The sequence below is a fragment of the Dendrobates tinctorius genome, unplaced genomic scaffold, assembly GCF_039654945.1.
Source record: "Dendrobates tinctorius isolate UK_male_01 unplaced genomic scaffold, ASM3965494v1 ptg000064l, whole genome shotgun sequence".
NCBI classification, from domain to species: domain Eukaryota; kingdom Metazoa; phylum Chordata; class Amphibia; order Anura; family Dendrobatidae; genus Dendrobates; species Dendrobates tinctorius.
Window position 1 is genome coordinate 7,097,375 of NW_027361732.1, and position 18,145 is coordinate 7,115,519.

The window sequence follows — 18,145 nt, forward strand, 5'->3', positions numbered from 1 at the left end:
CTTTATAATGGGAACTTTTTTTTATGAGGCCCTCTTCCACGTGTTTTTCAAGGGGCATTGGAGTGCCTCTAAATTTTTTGCAGGCCTTGTATTCAATGCATAGGAAAACACTATGAGAGAACAACTTCCTAATAATGGGAACATTGTTTTCAGGAGGCTCTCCTCTAGGTGTCTTCAAAGGGAAATTGGGGTGTGTGTAAATTTGGTGCAGGGCAGGCCTTGCATTCAATGCATAGGCTAACAGTATGGCAGTAACAAATGAAAAATAATGGAAACTTGGGTTTTATGTGGCCATCCAGGACGTCTGTTCCAAGTGTTATTGGGGTGATTGTGACTTTGTGGCAGAGCAAGCTTTGCATTCAATGCATAGGTTAACAGTATGGCAGTAACAAATGAAAAATAATGGGAACTGGTTTGATATGGCCATCCAGGACGTCTGTTCCAGTGTTATTTGGGTGCGTGTATTGTAACTTTGTAACATAGTAACATAGTTAGCAAGGCCGAAAAAAGCCATTTGTCCACCAGTTCAGCTTATATTTCGTCATAATAAATCCCTAGAGCTACGTCCTTCTAAAGAACCTAATAACTGTAAGACACAATATTGTTACACTCCAGGAAGACATACAGGCCTCTCTTGAACCCCTCGACTGAGTTCACCATCACCACCTCCTCAGGCAATGAATTCCAGATTCTCACTGGCCTAACAGTAAAGAATCCTCTTCTATGTTAGTGGAAAAACCTTCTCTCCTCCAGATGCAGAAAATGCCCCCTTTTGACCATCACCTTCCTTGGTATAAACAGATCCTCGGAGAGATATTTGTATTGTCCCATTATATACTTATACATGGTTATTAGGTCGCCTCTCAATCGTCTTTTATCTAGACTAAATAATCCTAATTTTGCTAATCTCTCTCAATATTGTAGTTCCCCCATCCACTTTATTAATTTTGTTGCCCTCCTTTGTACTCGCTATAGTTCCATTATATCCTTCCTGAGCACCGGTACCCAAAACTGTACACAGTACTACATGTGCGGTCTAACCAGAGATTTGAACAGAGGCAGTATAATGCTCTCATCATGTTTATCCAGACCTCTTTTAATGTACCCCATGATCCTGTTTGCCTTGGTAGCCGCTGCCTGGCACTGGCTGCTCCAGGTAAGGCCTCTTTCACACTTCAGTTTTTTGTGTCAGTTAAAATCCGCCAAAAAGGCGGACAAGCGGATCCGTTCTTAACTGATGTGAACGGATGCCACAGGATCCATTTTTTGATGGATCCGCAAAATGAGGATATTTAAAGGAACCGCTGGCCGGGAAGGGGAGAGAGAGAGAGAGAGGGAAAATTTTTTTTTTGTCCGGCACCCAGACAGAATTTCGGGTTAAATCAGTGTCTGGAGGATCCGCCGTCCAAAAAAACGTTGCAAGCTCCGTTTGGAAATCTTTGAGGATGTTGACGGACAGCAACATTATGGCGGATCCGCACAAAAACGGATGCAACGGACGGCAATCCGTCAAGATCCGCCAATAATGAAAGTCAATGGGGAAAAAAACGGATCCGCAAAAAAAAATTGCGGATCCGTTTTTTTCAAAACCTGGCGGATTTTAACTGATTGTAAAAAACAGAAGTGTGAAAGAGGCCTAAGTTTATCATTAACTAGGATCCCCAAGTCCTTCTCCATGTCAGATTTACCCAGTGGCTTACCGTTCAGTGTGTAATGGTGATTATGATTTCTTCTTCCCATGTGTACAACCTTACATTTATCATTGTTAAACCACATCTGCCACCTTTCGGTTAAAGTTTCCAACATATCCACATACATCTGTAGCAGAATGCTATCTTTTCTTGTATTGATTGCTTTACATAGTTTTGCATCATCTGCAAAAATCCATATTTCAATGTGTAAACCTTCTACCAGATCGTTAATAAATATGATGAAGAGAATAGGTCCCAACACCAACCTCTGCGGTACCCCACTGGTCACAGCGACTCAGTTAGAGTATATACCATTTATAACCACACTCTGCTTTCTATCACTAAGCCAGTTACATACCCATTTACACACATTTTCCCCCCAAACTCGGCATTCTCATTTTGTGTACCAACCTCGTGTGTCACAGTATCAATCACTTTAGAAAAATCAAGATATACCATGTCCAATGACTCACCTTAGTCCAGTCTATAGCTTACCTCTTCATAAAAACTGATTAGACTGGTTTGACAGGAGCGATTCCTCATAAACCCATACTGATATGGAGATAAACAGTTATTCTCATTGAGACAATCCAGAATAACATCCCTCAGAAACCCTTCAAATATTTTACCAACAATAGAGGTTAGCCTTACTGGCCTATAATTTCCAGGTTCACTTTTAGAGCCCTTTTTGAATATTGGTACCACATTTGCTATGCACCAGTCCTGTGGAAAAAACCCCATTGCTATAGAGTCTCTAAATATAAGAAATAATGGTTTGTCTATTACATTACTTAGTTCTCTTAGTACTCGTGGGTGTATGCCATCCAGACCCAGAGATTTATGTATTTTAATCTTATTTAGACGTTTTTGCACCTCTTCTTGGGTTAGATTGGTGACCTTTAATATAGGGTTTTCTTTGTCTCTTGGCATTTTACCTAGCATTTTATTTTCCACCGTGAATACCGTGGAGAAGAAGGTGTTTAATATATTAGCTTTTTCCTCATCATCTACAACCATTCTTTCCTCACAATTTTTTAAGGGGCCTACACTTTCACTCATGATTCTTTTATAGTTGAAGAACTGTTTGGGATTACTTTTACTCTCCTTAGCAATGTGCTTCTCTGTTTCCTTTTTGGCAGCTTTAATTCATTTTTTAGATAAAGTATTTTTCTCCCTATAGTTTTTTAAAGCTTCAATGATGCCATCCTGCTTTAGTAGTTTAAATGCTTTCTTTTTACTGTTAGTTGCCCTTCTTACTTCTTTGTTTAGCAACATTGGGTTTTTCCTATTTCTTGTCCTTTTATTCCCACAAGGAATAAAACACTTACAGTGCCTATTAAGGATGTTCTTAAACATTTCCCATTTATTATCTGTATTCTTATTTTTGAGGACATTGTCCCAGTCAACCAGATTAAGGGCATCTCTCAGCTGGTCAAACTTTGCCTTCCTAAAGTTCAGTGCTTTTGTGACTCCCTGACAAGTCCCCCTAGCGAAAGACAAGAAAACTGAATAGTATTGTGGTCGTTATTTCCTAGATGCCGGACTACCTGCAGATTTGTTATTCTGTCAGGTCTATTAGATAGTATTAGGTCAAAAAGTGCTGCTCCTCTAGTTGGATTCTGCACCAATTGTGAAAGATAATTTTTCTTGGTTACTAGCAGAAACCTGTTGCCTTTATGGGTTTCGCAGGTCTCTGTTTCCCAGTTAATATCCGGGTAGTTAAAGTCCCCCATAACAAGGACCTCATTATGGGTTGCCGCTTCATCTATCTGGCTTAATAGTAGACTTTCCATGATTTCAGTTATATTTGGGGGTTTGTAACAGACCCCAATGAGAATTTTGTTACTATTTTTCCCTCCATGTATTTCGACCCATATGGACTCGACATCCTCATTCCCTTCGCTAATATCCTACCTTTAAGTGGACTTTAGTCAAGACTTTACATAAAGACAAACCCCCTCCTCCTTTCTGATTTTTACGATCCTTTCTAAACAGACTGTAACCCTGTAACATAACTGCCCAGTCATAGCTTTCATCTAACCATGTCTCGGTTATTCCCACTATGTCATAGCTACCTGTAGATATTTCTGCTTCTAGTTCTTACATCTTGTTTGTCAGGCTTCTGGCGCTTGTGAGCATGCAGTTTAGAGGATTTTGTTTTGTTCCAATCTTCTCCTGTGGATTGTTTTAGAAATTCTCTTACCTCTCTTTCGAGTATATTGTCTTTGGTCTTCTTTGCTGCACCTTATATCCTTCATCAGCATATTTTCTGGCTTCATATTCATGTTTAACGTTTTTCTTCCTGCCCCATTTTCTAGTTTAATGCCCTCCTGATGAAACTTTGGTTTCATGTGGCCATCCAAGACGTCTGTTCCAAGGGTTATTGGGGTGTGTGTTACTTTGGTGCAGGGCAGGCCTTGCATTCAATGCCAAGACAAACACTATAAAAGAAACAAAACAGGGCGCATCCACTGTGTGAAACCTTTAAAACACAATTGTAATGGTGAGGCAAGGAGAGACTCACCTGATAGGGTTGTGAAACTTCGGTCACAACACCTACAAATGCATGAAACAGCTGCTGCAGTCTGCACAGGGTCCAAAGACTTGTAAGTGAAGATGGCTTTAAGGTGCAATGATACACTGCGCTGCTGTAGGTATAATTCAAGGAACTTTATTGTGATTGGATGTAATTAAAATCACAGCATGGTGAAGGGCGGAGTGCTCAGTCAGAAAGCTAACATACAAATGATAAAAAACTGACGGCACATCTAGAACTAGTCTGAATAGGTGCACACCAATCACAATTTGGTTCCTATCGTCCTATAAATACAGGCTTTACCATGTTATTAGCCAGAGGTTAGTTCACACTAGGCAGTTACAATAGGGACCCGTTCAATGAGATCACCTTGACGTTAGTGAATGGGCTCACATCTTTTGGCCAAATTTTGTGCTAAGTATCTCATATGTTTTTCTAAATTACAAAAGCCATTATGCTATTCGTACTTCACATATTTCATATTTGATATGCCTTAATGCAATTGAGTGCCACCATTTCCTTATTTTGATGTGTCTGATGATATGTCACACACCACATGGCCAGATAAGGTTGTTAAATGTTAAAATTACATTTCCCATGAATGCATTTGTATTGGTTGAAAGCAATGCTAAAGATGAAAAACGCATCAAAAATGCTACGAGTGAACATAGCTCAAGTGGTGGAGGTACATTTTTTTCGGTTCTTTATTTTGCCTTACATACAAATCATTACTCTGGAACGGATGTTCCTTAACATATTTCTCAGGAAAATCCAATTTGTTTTTGTTTTTGTATGTTTTAGTGTGCACCTGTAAAAGTGGCGTAACACTCTAACAACATTGTTCACAGCAGTGACCTAGGAGTCAGAAATGCTTCCAGGCGTCTTCCCCATGATGTTCCTGTGTCATTTAAGCACTGTTCCCATCGATTTCAGACATTTTTAGACCCGAAAAGGACCGCCGGGGGGATCGCGGCAAAAATGCTCGATTTTCCCATAGACTTACATTGGGCTCGTTGCTCGGGTCAAGTACCCAAGCATTCCAATTTGCTCGACCCGAGCAACGAGCACCCGAGCATTTGAGTGCTCAATCATCACTACTCATTATGAGAGGAAGAAAGTCAATTCTGGCAGCTAAATAGAAAAGGGTTCTTTACAGTTAGAGCTGTCAGACTGTGGAATGCCCTATCACAAGAGGTAAAGCCCCCCGTTACACATAACGATGTCCCAGCGATCCCACCAACGATCCGACATGATGGGATCGCTGGGACATCGTTAGGCTGATCGCTGGTGAGCTGTCACATAGACAGCCCCAGCGATCAGGAACAGCGACGCTGGGCACTGGTTTCTAATGTAAACGTCAGGTATCCAGGAGCCGCGCGAATCCTGGATACCCGACGTTTACATTAGAAACCAGCGTCCAGCGTTGCTGGTCTCTCGCTGCCACACGCAGTGAGGCGCGCTGGCCAGCGGGAGACCAGCGATCGAAAAATGGCCCAGGCCGCTCGATCATGATCAGTGATAACCGGCAGGGGGGCCGGTCGCTGAACCCCGTCACACTCAGCGATCTCACTGGCGAGATCGCTGATATGTCACAAAATCAGTGATCTCGCTAGCGAGATTGCTGTGTGTGACGGGACCCTAATAATATCAGACACTATAACAGCTTTTAAAAAAGGGCTGGACGATTTCCTTGATACACATAATGTAACATTGCAGGTTAGCGTTAAATTAGTGGCGAAATGTACAATTGGTGGAGAAAAGCGGAACTTGATGGACCTAGGTCTTTTTTCAACCTATGTAACTATGTTTCTATGTAACTGCAGCAGCTATATATTTAGCAATGGACTGTAGAGCCCTAATCCCTGCCTAGAGACTGTAATCAGCCACTCTTCCTGCTCCTGCAACTCCCTCTCCCTCCCTAGGTTTAATGCAGATTTGCATTGTTTTGCATGATACAAACGGCAAAGCACAAAATTAGCCCTTACAAAGACTGTTAGTATGATGGTTCAGCTTCAGCATCAGTATCAACACTACAGGACTCTGATTCGTTAAACTCTACACATGCATATCTGAACAAGCACTCTCTTCCTCCAATATCAACTGTCAGAGCTGTTCAGTGTGCTGATCCTGGCAGCGCTGTCCTTTTATAACCCCTGATGATGTCACACGGCCAGCCAATCACAGTAATGCCACTATTTAAATGGTTACGGCATTACAGTGACTCGCAGTCAATCAATGCATGCTTATTGGTTGTGTAACAGACGCCAAACATGCGAAGCAGAGATCTGAGTTTGAAATTGAGCATCGGCAAATGCTGGTCGAGGGCCAAGCACTTCCGAGAACCCAGATACTCGAGTGATATCCGAGTATCACTGAGCACGTTCGCTCATCCAAACTTTGCTTATAATTCAGGTACCTAGGAAAAATCATGTGTAGCATAAAGTAAAGCATACATGAAACCTGGCCTAGTTTGCCCTTGATTGTCATCTACTCGGAATTAATCAAGTTGCTCTGGTTAAATGACCATGCTCCATTTTTGTAATTGGCTTTTCTGAAATAAAAGTAATAGTAATGGAGGAAGTGGAACACAGCACTCTGCAAATTACAGATAGCACATTTGTCAGGAAAGTGCCAATTCTGACATATCATCAGAATGCTTGGCAGGTTAAGTGAAAGGCACACTGTCACTTAAAGTAATCCTATTAATAAAATAAGAGGTTATATAATTCAATGTTATAGCAAACACGGTGTATGAAAAGTGTTTATTGCAAAAGTGTATCTATTTTAAAGAATTAAAAAAAGAGTATAGCAGAAAAGCCTAGCACTGCTAATTCATCCAACACATCGCAACTTGTGAATGTACAAGTTGTATTCTATTGCACAAAAATATTAGCTATGAGAGGTAACCTTCTGGACTGAACGCTACATGGGTTAAAACAGAGACAGGCAACCTGTCACCTCATTTTTTGCTTATAAGCTGCGACCACTGTCATTAGGGGCTTATCTACAGCATTCTATAATGCTGTAGATAAGCCCCCCGATGTAACCTGAAAGAGAAGAAAAACAAGTTTTATTATACTCACCTGGGGCGGTCATGTCCGAAGGGTGTCGCAGGTCTGGGTTCGGAGCCTTCCATCTTCATGTGATGACATCTTCTTCCTTGCTTCCTGGCGTGGCTCCTGTGCAGACGTACTTATTTGCACTGTTGAGGGCAGAGTAAAGTACTGCAGTGCGCAGGCGATGGGCCTCTCTGACCTAAGATACTAGAGGCGGGGGCACCACAGTCAAATAACAAAGGCGGGATCCAACCCGGGCCTATACTGAGGAATTATATTAAACACAGAAAAAAGGAATAGGCCATACAGAAGGGGATCACTGCAAACAAGGAATGAGAGTTTTAGGAAAAGATTTTTATTGGACATACATAAACCAACACAGACATTTAAAAACATTAAAAAGTCACCTATGTGACATAGCTACAACAGTCATAGGCTCATAATAAAGCCAACAACCTTTGGCAGCACTCCATATTGGTTATAAAGATGGTGTAACAGCCAGATAATCATATAAACAGCATACCAAATGACAGCTGAAAATGTAAAAATTGCCTCCAAGGAATACAGATATGAATATATTATACTTTTTTGAACCAGACAGAAATACCAAAAAAAGGCCACATAGTCCAGGCTGGCATAAATATTGAAAGGTTTAAATGATAGCCAAGGAGAAAATAATGGTCACCAAAGACATCAAATGCCTATCAATAAGAGTACATATAGGTTCAAAGAGGAATCGGTATATATGTTCAAACCCTAGAACAACAGTTTTAGGCACGCAAGCATTAAAATTGCAGGCTGAAAAGACCACCCATGTATTAGAGCATGGAGTGGTAATACCAAATAGAGAGACCCATGTGGAGTGGAGCCAGGTGAGGTAGATACCCGACGCGTGTCGCCACTCGCAGTGGCTTCGTCAGGGGTCAGGGGCCTCTCTGACCTTTCCCACCGCCTGTGCACTGCAGTACTTTGCTATGCCCTCAACAGGGCAAATAAGTACGTCTGCGCAGGAGCCGCGGCAGAAGCAAGGAAGATGATGTCAGCGCATGAAGATGGCCAGGACCTGCAAGGTGGTGTTTTCAGAATTACTTCCGGGGCCATAAGTGCCACTAGAAAGACAGTGGGAGTTTAGGGAGATAAATAAGTGGCTAGGAAATTGGTGGAGGAAGGAAGGGTTTGAGTTCGTGGAGAACTGGGCCAACTTCACTGTCGGCTACAGACTGTCATGATCCAGGTTGGATATGACAGAGAAAATGCACAAGTAACTTTTTTTTCCTTTAGCTGTGTGCTAAAGTTTGGTTTTTGCCCCCGGTGGCCATTAGGGTCATTGCACTGTGGTGGTTGCAGTTCTAGTTTCCCCCCGGTGGCCATTAGGGTCATTGCACTTTGGTTACTTTAGTTTTGTGCACGGAATTATAAAACAGGTGTGATTGCTCTATAAAAGAGTGTCAGGTGTGGTAATCACGGTTGGTGATAGTGTTCATTTCAACCATCCTTGGTGGAGGAAGGATCTAGAGAGAGGTCTTGGCAGCTCAGTCAGAGCCCTGGTGTGAAAGCAGTCATAGGGGATTTCCTTGTAGCTTTGACAGAGCTTGGTGGCAGCGATTCAGGAGGAGAGCTGCATGCTGGTGGTGGACTCTGTTGCCAGGAGCAAGTGCAACAGAGTAAAGCTAAGTTGTGTTTCCCCGTTTGTGTTTTCTCCTTATTGTGTGTTAGTACAGAGGTGGGGCCAGTGCCTGCCCCACCCAGCTCCCTAGCAAGGGATAGGTGTAGGGTGTGCTAGGGCGACAGGTTCGTGATCGGCGCCTGGTGCGGAACCGGCATAGGGAACGTTAGGAGCGTTAGGGACACTGACTCAGGGGACTGCAGGAGGTCTCCATGTCCCCTTTCCCTATCGCAGGGCCCACCGTTGTCTCCCTACCCCTTGTCTTGTTGTATTAGTTACCGGCCTGCAAGCCGTGTCACACAGGACAGTATCACGTGCCACGTCCTGTTGTTTTAGTTACTGGCCTGCGAACCGTGTCACACAGGATGGGTCCACTTGACACAGACTCTACAGTAGGGGCGGGCTTAACCTCAATGGGGAGGGTGCAGCTGTGCTTAGGGTAAAAATGGTAAAACAGATGGAGGATCTTTTAAATTAGGATCTGGATGGAGGGAGGATAGCTGTACTAATAAGGGGATAGATAGAGTAGACAAAGAGAGTGCGACAGTTGGAGAGGATTTTGGGGGCTGGGATATGCAAGAAGTCTCTCAAACAAAATGAATGAACTGGAGACACTTATGTCAGTCACAGAATACAATGTGGGCATTAAGAAAACCTGGCTGGCTAAAATCCATGACTGGGTGACAAATTATTGCATACTGGGATATACTACATTTAGAAAGGACCTGAAAGACAAAAAAGGTAGAGGGGTGTGTATTTTCATAAAATTCAAACTTAAAACCTGTGGCCGATGACGATATTGGGGAGAGCTGCAATAATGTAGAGTCAGTATGGGGATGGCAATAATGTAAAGCTGCTAATTGGAATTTTCTACAAACCTCCTCACATAGCTGAGCAGGTAGAGGATGAAATGCTGCAACAAATTAAAACAAACGGCAAAAACACAAAAATTGAGCTTGGTTTGAGTTGGTACACATGCAGCATTATAAATGTATGTTCACATGGCCATAAAGCATACAAAACCTACAAAAGACAAAATGAAAAAAACCCTGCTATAATTAAATAAGTAAAAAGCAAAAGTGCATTTAAATCATACAGAGTTCTTAGTAATACTGTATTTGATCAAACATAGCATAAAAGCCGTCCCACCATCGACAAGGTGACTCTGTGGTCGGGGCGGTCCTACACTGTCTAGTATTAGTAACCTTATCATGTGTAAAAGTTGACGTCTGTGTGAATAAGGGCAGACAAGGACCGGGTCCCAACCACCAGACACCAGTCAGGGGAAGCCTTTAAATACAATTTCCAGCTAAGGAGAGGGAGGCCACACCCCAGCTTGCACAGAATGCAAAAATGCAAAGAAAAAACACAAAAAATTGAGCTTGGTTTGAGTTGGTACACATGCAGCATATACCGTATTTTTGGGGAAAATGGGAGGTGCGTCTTATGGTCGCAATGTTCCTACCTCCGAGGCTGGTGCGGGTGCCGCGGGGCTCTGTAGTGTGGTGGTGGCAGCGGGCTATGCTCCAGTGCAGGGGTAGCGGCTCTCTGTGCTCCAGTGCAGGGGCGGCGGCTCCGCCGGCATTTCCTCCAAGCTCAGGGGCCCCCGCACATCCCTTGCTGGCCGCCGCAATGTTGCGGTGGCCTCCGGGAGCATGGACGCCGGAAAGATGGCCGCCGGTCCGGGGACGGCGCATGTGCAGGTTGAGATCTCGTCCCGAGATCTCGGGGGATGAGATTCAAATCTCTGCAACGAGATCTAGTCCCCCGAGATCTCGGGACGAGATCTGAACCTGCGCATGTGCCGTCCCCGGACCAGCGGCCATCTTTCCGGCATCCATGCTTCCAGAGGCCACCGCAACATGTTGGTGACCAGCAAGGGATGTGCGGGGGCCTCCGGGCTTGGAGGAAATGCCGGCGGAGCCGCCGCCCCTGCACCGGAGCACAGAGAGCCGCCACCCTCACCCCACAGAGCCCAGCTGCCCCAGCACAGCCCTGCTGCCCCAGCCCAGCTGCCCCAGCCCCAGCACAGCTGCCACAGCCCAGCTGCCCAAGAACAGCACAGCTGCCCCAGCACAGCCCACCTGCCCCAGCCCCAGCACAGCTGCACCATCACAGCCCACCTGCCCCAGCCCCAGCACAGCTGCCCCAGCACAGCCCACCTGCCCCAGCCCCAGCACAGCTGCCACAGCCCCAGCACAGCTGCCACAGCCCAGCTGCCCCAGCACAGCCCACTTGCCCCAGCACAGCACAGCTGCCCCAGCCCACCTGCCCCAGCACAGCCCACCTGCCCCAGCACAGCCCAGCCCAGCTGTCCCAGTACAGCCCAGCTGCTCCAGCACAACCAACCTGCCCCAGCACAGAGCCGCCACCGCACGAGCCTGGACCACTGAATGACCCCTGTGACCACTCCTCCACCTGTGCCGGATCCCTTCCCAGGTAAGCTGAATTCGGAATGTAAGACGGACCCCCATTTGACACATTATTATTTTTTTCCCTATTTTCCTTCTGAAAATTGGGGTGCGTCTTATGGTCCGGTGCGTCTTATAGTCCGAAAAATACGGTAAATGCATGTTCACATGGCCATAAAGCATACACAACCTGCAAAAGACAAAATGAAAAAACCCTGCTATAATTAAATAAGTAAAAACCAAAAGTGCATTTAAATCATACAGAGTTCTTAGTAATATTATATTTGGTCAAACATAGCATAAAAGCCGTCCCACCATCGACAAGGTGACTCTGTGGTCGGGGTGGTCCTACACTGTCTAGTATTAGTAACCTTATCATGTGTCAAAGTTGACGTCTGTGTGAATAAGGGCAGACAAGGACCTGGTCCCAACCACCGGACACCAGTCAGGGGAAGCCTTTAAAAACAATTTCCAGCTCAGGAGAGGGAGGCCACACCCCAGCTTGCACAGAATGCAAAAATACAAAGAAAAATCACAAAAATTGAGCTTGGTTTGAGTTGGTACACATGCAGCATATAAATGCATGTTCACAATGGTGGGACGGCTTTTATGCTATGTTTGATCAAATACAGTATTACTGAGAACTCTGTATGATTTAAATGCACTTTTGAATTTTACTTATTGAATTATAGCAGGGTTTATTTCATTTTGTCTTTTGTAGGTTTTGTATGCTTTATGGCCATGTGAACATACATTTATATGCTACATGTGTACCAACTCAAAACAAGCTCAATTTTTGTGTTTTTTCTTTGTATTTTTGCATTCACTAAGAACTCTGTATGATTTAAATGCACTTTTGATTTTTACTTATTTAATTATAACAGATATGACAATTTAACCCCCATACAAAGGGTGGCTTTGGAGGAAATTAAACAGTGGAATGACGTTGTAATAAAACCTGCAGATAAGGGGGGGAACGTGGTCATCTGGCCTATGGAGAAATACGAGAAGGAGGCTATGAGACAGTTAGGGAATAGGGAGAAATATTCATTGCTCTCTCATAATCCTCTTCCTGAGTTTCATAAACAGCTGAGTTGTATTCTGGAGTTAGCCTTTGAGAGAGGGATTATCCCCAAGAAAGTTTTGAATTGGCTTTTAACTAATACTCCAGTGGTTCCTACGTTCTATCTTCTCCCCGAGGTCCATAAGGATCCTATATCTCCTCCTGGTCATTCTATTGTCTTTGGTGTGGGGGGATTATGTGAACTAACTTGTAGGTTCACTGATTTTTATTTACAGCCCCAGGTGGAGACCCTTCCTTCCCACATTAGAGACACTAATGACATTCTTAGGTGCTACAGTGCATAAGGAGTTAGCTTCAGAAGAAAAAATGCTTCAGGAGGAAAAATGCACGGCCCGTGATAGATCTTTATCTCTTCAGCCATTCACGAATGAAAATACTACTTGATCAGAAGAGCAACTAAAATAAAAATAATTAGGTAAGTATAAAGACAAAGACAATACATAAAAACATACTAAAACAATCCAGGATGATGCATTACTTAATAATAATAATAATAATTTTTATTTATATAGCGCCAACATATTCCGCAGCACTTTACAATTAAGCGGGGACATGTACAGACAATAAATTCAATACAAGTTAAGACAATTCAAACAATGACATTAGGAGTGAGGTCCCTGCTCGCAAGCTTACAATCTACAAGGAAATGGGGGGACACAGTAGGTGAGAAATGCTTGTTAATTCAGGTCTGGCAATTATAATAGGGATTTTCATATAAAGCTGCATGATCCGGTCATCAGCCCGTGTGTTTAAGTGCAATAGACAAGTATCAAGTGCAGTTATGTGCATGAAGGGTGTGGAGACAGATGAATAGTAGGGTGCAGATTCAGAATAATATTTGGAAGTAGGGAACAGGGCAAAGTTAGCTTGCTGAGTAGTTGATGTGGTAGGCTTGTTTGAAGAGATGGGTTTTCAAAGCGCGCTTGAATAGGTCAGGGCTAGGTATCAGTCTGATCGTCTGGGGAAGTGCATTCCAGAGAGCTGGAGCAGCACGAGAGAAGTCTTGGAGACGGAGGTGCGAGGTTCGGATTACGGGGGATGTTAGTCTTAGGTCATTTGTAGAACGGAGGGCACGTGTAGGGCGATAGACAGAGATGAGAGAGGAGATATAAGGCGGTGCAGAACAGTGGAGAGCTTTATGGGTGAGAGAGATGAGTTTATACTGGACCCTGTAGCGAATAGGTAGCCAGTGTAATGACTGGCATAAGATGGAGGCATCGGTGAAGCGGCTGGACAGAAATATGACCCTGGCTGCCGCATTCAAGATGGATTGGAGAGGAGAAAGTTTGGTAAGAGGGAGACCGATCAGAAGAGAGTTGCAGTAGTCCAGACGAGAATGAATAAGAGCGACAGTAAGAGTCTTAGCAGTTTCAAAGGTGAGAAAAGGTCGGATTCTGGAGATGTTTTTAAGATGCAGGTGACAAGAGCGACTGAGTGATCGGATGTACGGAGTAAAGGAAAGTTCAGTGTCGAATATGACCCCAAGACAGCGGGCATGCTGCTTGGGAGTTATGGTTGAACCCTCCAGGGTTATTTCGATGTTAGGTAGAGTGAGGTTAGTAGAGGGGAGAAACACAAGAAGTTCAGTTTTAGAGAGATTTAGTTTCAGATAGAGGGAGGACATGATGCTAGAGACAGCAGACAGACAATCCTTGGTATTTTGAATTAGGGTAGGGGTGATGTCAGGGGAAGAAGTGTATAATTGGGTGTCATCAGCATAGAGATGATACTGGAACCCAAATCTGCTGATTGTTTGTCCAATAGGGGCAGTGTATAAAGAGAAGAGGAGGGGGCCTAGGACTGAGCCCTGCGGGACCCCGATAGTAAGGGGACGAGAAGAGGAAGAGGAGCCGTAAAAAGATACAGTGAAGGAGCGGTCAGAGAGGTAGGAGGAGAACCAGGAGAGGGCTGTGTCCTTGAGGCCTATAGAGCGGAGCATAGTGAGGAGGAGCTGGTGATCCACAGTGTCAAATGCGGCAGAGAGATCCAGGAGAATCAGCAGGGAGCAATGACCTTTCGATTTAGCTGTTATTAAATCATTAGAGACTTTAGTGAGGGCAGTTTCAGTAGAGTGTAACGAGCGGAAACCAGATTGTAAGGGGTCAAGAAGAGAGTTATCTGAGAGATAGCGGATTAGACGGGAGTGGACCAGGCGTTCCAGGAGTTTAGAGATGAAGGGAAGGTTAGAGACAGGTCTGTAGTTAGCAGTGCAGTTCTGGTCCAGGGATGGCTTTTTAAGTAAAGGGGTTATGATGGCATGTTTAAATGAGGAGGGAAATATACCTGAAGAAAGAGAGAGGTTAAATATTTTAGTCAGGTGAGTGGTGACCACTGGTGAGAGAGACTGCAGGAGCTGTGAAGGAATAGGGTCACTGTTGCAGGTTGTAGGCCGAGCAGAAGCGAGGAGCTTGGAAACTTCTTCTTCTGAAACAGGCTCAAAGATGTCTAGTGAGCTTGAGGTGCGGCAGGGAAGGGGATCCAGGCACTGAGGAGATTGGGCTGAGATATCCTGATGGATGTGGTTGATTTTTTCTAGGAAATAAGTGGCCAGATCCTCACCGCTGAGGTTGGTGATGGGGGCCTGTACTTTAGGTTTCAGGAGGGAGTTTAAGGTTTCAAAAAGTCGTCTTGGGTTGTTGGATAGTGAGGTGATGAGGGTGGTGAAGTAGGATTGTTTGGCCAGATGAAGGGCAGAGTTATAGGTTTTGAGCATGAACTTATAGTGGATGAAGTCTTCTGCTAAGAGAGATTTTCTCCACTGCCGCTCTGCACACCTCGAGCATCGCTGAAAAGAGCGTGTTTGCGTTGTGTGCCAGGGCTGCCTTTGTCTGTGTCGGGTTTTTCTGCGTATAGAAGGTGCTGCTTCATCTAGGGCATTCTTCAGTGTATTATTGAAGTGTGACAATGCTATGTCTGGACAGGAGAGGGTGGAGATGGGGGCTAAAGATGTGTGGAGATTGTCCCTAAGCTGTTGGGTATTAATGGTACGTGTATTCCGATAAGTGTGGTAAGTGGGGGTGTCCCGGGTGAGGAGACAATTCTTGACAGAGAAGGAAAGAAGGTTGTGGTCCGAGAGCGGGAGAGGTGAATTAGTAAAGTCGTGCAGCGAGCCGGGACGGGAGAAAACCAGGTCCAGAGTATTCCCGTCCTCATGTGTAGGAGAATTAGTAAACTGTGAGAGGCCGAATGAAGAAGTTAGAGAAAGAAGATGAGAGGCAGACTGGGAGAGCGGATCATTGATGGGGATGTTAAAGTCTCCCATGATGAGGGTGGGGATGTCACAGGACAGAAAGTGAGTAAGCCAGGTGGCGAAGTGGTCTAGAAACTGGCGGGAGGAGCCTGGAGGGCGATAAACGACCGCCACTCGTAAGGAGAAGGGCTTAAAGAGTCTGACGGCGTGGACTTCAAAGGAAGGAAATGTAAGTGATGGAACCGGGGGGATGACCTGGAAAGCACATTGTGATGAAAGCAGCAAACCAACACCTCCACCCTGTCTGTTCTCAGGTCTGGGGGTATGTGAAAATTTCAGCCCACCAAACGAGAGAGAGACAGCAGCGGTGGTGTCTGAATGCTGGATCCAGGTTTCTGTAATAGCCAGAAGGTTAAGGGAATTAGAGAGAAAAAGATCGTGAATGTAAGTCAGTTTGTTACACACAGACCGTGCATTCCAGAGAGCACTTTGGAAAGTGAGAGGAGAAGGCATGCACTGAATGTTAATAAGATTAGCAGGGTTTCTATATGCAGCTGGAGGAGAGTAATGTATGCTGGTGGAGGGAGGCCCAGGGTTGGGGGAGATGTCACCTGCAACTATTAAAAGGAGAAAAAACAGAAAAAGCAGGTGGTGGGATGATTTGTATGAACGTTTTGAGTGCTGCATGGAGGCTTTGGATGGTTTGGTGTGGGAAAGAAATGTCAATAGAGCCTCAGAGTTAAACATGGGAGAGGGGAAAAGGGAGGGGTGGATATGCAGAGAGTGCACAGAATGTGTAAAAGGGCAGGCGAGTTGTTAAAAAGCAGAAGTGAAGACAAATAAGCAGCAGGTTAATATGATCAATGCATACGTAGTACGACTGACCAAGAAGCAAGCGTGCATGAAAAACTTATGCACCTTACCTGTCTCCTGCCCTGTCCAACTGAGAGAGAAGAGAGGAACATCAGCTTCAATGCATTGTCTAACTGCAAAACACTTTATCCTGTTGCACTTAATCTGTTGCACGCGTAAGCCCGCACGCGTGCTATCCCAGCCAGAGCTAAATATATATGAAATGAAATGTCTGCTAGCTTGAGCCACCAAAAGGCCACAATCAGTAATTAACCAATTAGCACAAGGCCAGAGCAGGCATTACTATGCAGGGTAAATAACTAACGCTGGACAAGGCCATCAAACTGAGAAAGGGAGAAAAAAAAACACCTTTCTACACTTCAAAGCAGAAACCAAATAGATAAAAAATAAAGACCCACCACAGGAGTGATGGAATGAAATACCATAAAAATATATCTGGCACTATATGATGCAGTTCACACTTGTCAGACAGCATACATGGATGATGGAATGAAATACCATAAAAATATATCTGGCACTATATGATGCAGTTCACACTTGTCAGACAGCATACATGGATGATGGAATGAAATACCATAAAAATATATCTGGCACTATATGATGCAGTTCACACTTGTCAGACAGCATACATGGATGATGGAATGAAATACCATAAAAATATATCTGGCACTATATGATGCAGTTCACACTTGTCAGACAGCATACATGGATGATGGAATGAAATACCATAAAAATATATCTGGCACTATATGATGCATACTATATGATGATACTTTATGATTTTGTAAATCTACAAAAAGGAGCTAAAACTCAACTGCTCATTTAGACCTGCAGGTGCCACGGTATCAAGTACCGCAATCCACCGGCACTCTCTCTGAGCAAGCACACGCCTGAGGTCACCTCCTCTGATGCCGGCACGGACCTTATCAATACCCCAGGCCTGAAAGCCTGCAGGGTTACAGTGATGTTTCAAACGGAAATGTTTTGGAATCGCTTTTAGGGTACCAATGTCCGATACGTCACGGGCGGCCGCAATGTCTCTTACATGTTCTCTTATACATACACGTAATTCTCTAGATGTTAATCCGACACATATTAAGTTACAGGGACAAACTGCATAATATACCACAAATGTGGTTTTGCAAGTAATATTGTCCCTGATCTTATAGACATTGAGACCATCCGATGACGTGAAGGACACCGCACATTTCAAATTCCTACAGGCTAGGCAATCACCACAGAGGTAAAAGCCAATTTTAGATGTCCCAGCCCCAAAAAGGCCTGGCATTGGCTTGGCAAAATGACTCCTTACCAACAAGTCTTTCAAATTTTGGCTTCTCCGCGCCATCATCAGAGGACGTTTAGGAAGACAGCTTCTCAATATGGGGTCCATTTGAAGTACTGGCCAATGTCGATTTAGAATTGATCTCATAGTATCCCATCTATAATTAAAAGTTGAAATAAATCTCAATTCCCCATTGTTCTTTACATTGGCTGAACCTCTCATCCCTCCCATCAAAAGACCATCCCTAGACGTGTTCCTTGCCCTACAATAACCCCTCCTGATACAGCAATTACTATATCCTCTCCCCAAGGTCCACAGCCTGTCATTCAAATAAAGAATTGGTGGTACAGATC